This window comes from Rutidosis leptorrhynchoides, chromosome 7 (assembly GCF_046630445.1).
Source record: "Rutidosis leptorrhynchoides isolate AG116_Rl617_1_P2 chromosome 7, CSIRO_AGI_Rlap_v1, whole genome shotgun sequence".
NCBI classification, from domain to species: Eukaryota; Viridiplantae; Streptophyta; class Magnoliopsida; order Asterales; family Asteraceae; genus Rutidosis; species Rutidosis leptorrhynchoides.
This window is the reverse complement of record NC_092339.1, coordinates 250080480-250084171: the sequence shown is the minus strand read 5'-3', so window position 1 is coordinate 250084171 and position 3692 is coordinate 250080480.

Below are 3692 nucleotides of genomic sequence, written 5' to 3'. Positions count from 1 at the left end.
TCAGAGGTTCTAATTTGTCTACAAACCCTTAGATTTTATCAAACCCATTGACAAAAGGAAATTCGAAACACAACCATAACCACCCATTTGGGTGATACACTAAGGTGTTAAGAAAGGTTGGATATTATATGTATATGGCTATGCTACTTTATTCATGCATCCAAGGTATGCATTGCATCCAAGATGGGCCGCTTATATCCTTAAACCGGATAAAGCGTCGGGAGTTGAGCATAGTCCATCCGATCAGAATCTTCAAAGCCTAGTTCCTCGTGACATGCTAATCGGAAAACCGCTTAGTAGGGAATCTAGTTTTCATACTAAGGTATATCTATCCAAGGAGTGTCTCATAATCATCCCGATACTACGTTATCTTAAATCATAGTGAACCATGTCTTCTCTGTCCTTAGCTGTTGCATGTTAGCTAGCTTATTTTAATTATATTGCTTTAATATTTTAAATACAATTATAAATCAAATCACCCCAACTATAGCCTTTACACAATTTGATATTCCGGATAAAGTGGTGTCTAGAATAAACCGGTTGGACTTGGTTGTTGGATTTTCCGAACAGTCGCCAATTTATTGGGACCAAAAGGATCCTGCCTCTCCACACAAGGTGTACCTGGCCACTAGTCTTGGATACTAAATTGTGTACAAACTCAATCTTAATTACTTAATTATCTGAATAAGCTTCGTTTTAAATTCGACCATTCAAGGAACGACCCTAGGTCATATTTGCCCTTGCTAACCCATAGGAAGGAATAATAGATTTAGGCCCAGCATATATAAATTAAACAATCAACTTCTTCTGTTGATATCCATAATTGACGTTTTGCGACCTAACGACACCGCATAAATAAACCGTCCGATTCGGGCATATCAGTGACACAACTGAAAACATCATAAACTTTGTCAATATGTTTAAAACACAGTTTAACAAACCTATAAAAGTTTTTAGAAGTGATAATGGAACTGAATTTCTTAATAACACTCTCTCAAATTTCTTAAAACTTAATGGAATCTTACATCAAACTTCATGTGTTTACACACCACAACAGAATGGTGTTGTTGAAAGGAAACACATACATCTTCTTAATGTGGCAAGATCTCTACTGTTTCAAGGGGGAGTACCTTTGAATATGTGGGGAGATTGTGTTCTTACTGCTACCTATCTGATCAATAGGACACCTTCTTCTGTTTTAAAAGGGAAATCTCCTCATGAAATAATCTACAATAGATCTCCTTCTCTTGCTCATTTAAGAAGTTTTGGTTGCTTATGTTTTGCAACCAATCTTAATCCTCATGACAAATTTGGTTCTAAATCTGAAAAATGTGTTTTCATTGGTTATTCCAATACTCAAAAAGGTTATAAACTTTTTAGTCTTGACACTAAAACTGTTATTGTTTCTAGATATGTTAAATTTTATGAGAATATTTTTCCTTTTAAAATGAATTCAACATCTGGAAAATATGTTTTTACCGAATCTGATTATCTTAGATTTTTTGATACAGATCCTACTTCTTCTTCTCATGGTGATCCTCCTCAAGATCCCAATGATGATAATCATTCTGATCATGGTGAAGGTGAAATGACCCGTCCTAATCTATAAGGACGAATACAATAACATATGGATACATTGCGAGGTATTTGACCTCTATATGATACATTTTACAAATATTGCATTCGTTTTTAAAGACAAACTTTCATTACATCGAAAGCTGACAGGCATGCATACCGTTTCATAATAACCAACCTATAAATGACCTAATCTGTCATTTACTTAATAATAATCTCTATTGAACTCAACGACTTGAATGCAACGTCTTTTGAAATATGCCATGAATGACTCCAAGTAATATCTTTAAAATGAACAAATGCACAGCGGAAGAGTTCTTTAATACCTGAGAATAAACATGCTTAAAAGTGTCAACCAAAAGGTTGATGAGTTCATTAGTTTATCATAACCATTCATTTCCATCATTTTAATGGACCACAAGAATTTCATTTCCATTTCTCATAAATATCATGCATGCAAAAATTCATTCATATGGATTGAACACATGGTAACCGACATTAACAAGATGCATATAAGAATATCCCCTATCATTCTGGGACATCCATCGGACATGATAAAACAACATCGAAGTACTAAAGCATCTACAACCATGGATGGGGTTTGTTAGGCCCAATAGATCTATCTTTAGGATTCGCGTCAATTACTAGACCGGTTTACTAATTCTTAGGCTACCAAGCAAAAAGGGGCATATTCGGCTTCAATCATTCAACCATAGAATGTAGTTTCAATTACTTGTGTCTATTTCGTCAAACATTTATAAAAGCGCATGTATTCTCAGTCCCAAAAATATATATTGCAAAAGCATTTAAAAAGGGAGTAATGAAACTCACAATACGACATTTTGTAGTAAAAATATGCATACAACGATACTGAACAATGCAGGGTTGGCCTCGGATTCACGAACCTATATCAATTATGTATATTAATACATATAATAACAACTAACAAGTTTATATATTAATAATTTACATATCATATTACTAAATAAGTTATATTTATCCTATATACTTTAAGTAGTAAATATTTATTTCTATAATACATTTATTAATATTAATATAGTAAATACATATTAAAGTAGTTTAATAATATAATATTTATCATTTATCATAATATATTAAAAATAGAAATTTATTTCAAGATTTATATATGATAAGAATATATATATTTATATTATTAATATATTTTATATATAGCTTACTTAATATCATTTTAATAATAAAAATTTAGTAATATGTAATATGTAATATTAATATGTTTGTAATGTAATTTTGTAAAATAATATTTATTTGTAATAATAACAATAATAGTGATAAATATGATGATAGTAATAATAATAAGAGTAATAATAAATACTAACTCACAAGAAAAGCTCCAAAAAGAAATAACTGCACATGCTCGGGCTCGAACCCGAGACCTCTCAGTTAACACCAACATACACAACCCATTCGACCAACATTGCTTTTCTGATATAACACTGATTTAAATTCTTTTAACCTTAAATCATTATCATCATCTTCCATTATCATTAGTATCATCATAACCATAATCATCTTATTATTCACTATTTTTATCTCACTGTATTATCATTAACATCTCACCATTTTATCATCTTCATGATCATGTTCATCATGCATCGTTGACATAACCATAATCATTTCTCGATTATCATCATCATAATAATACACCGTATTCTATCATCGTTATCATACGGTACTAACATCATTATGATCATCGTGTTACCATCATCATTTACACTTGTCGAGCATCATCATCATCCAAACACTATCATTATCATAGTATCATGCTCATTATCATCACCATCTAAATTCAATTGGGTTTTGGCCCAACTAATTAGTCTAAGCAAATAGATAAATCGGCCCAACAATAGTCTGATTCTAAAGCAAATGAGTTTGGTCCGTTTTATAGAGATTCAAATTAGATGGCCCAAGAACAAATCACCAAGGCCAATATATAAAAATCCATTATGTTGTTGGGCTTATTAAATCAAATTCAAATCAGATAAACTAGTAAGGAACAAGAAAAATTTATAGATTGGTATTCGATGGGGTTTATAACAACAGAAGGGTTCGGTTTGGTTTTTAAGACTTGATCGAAA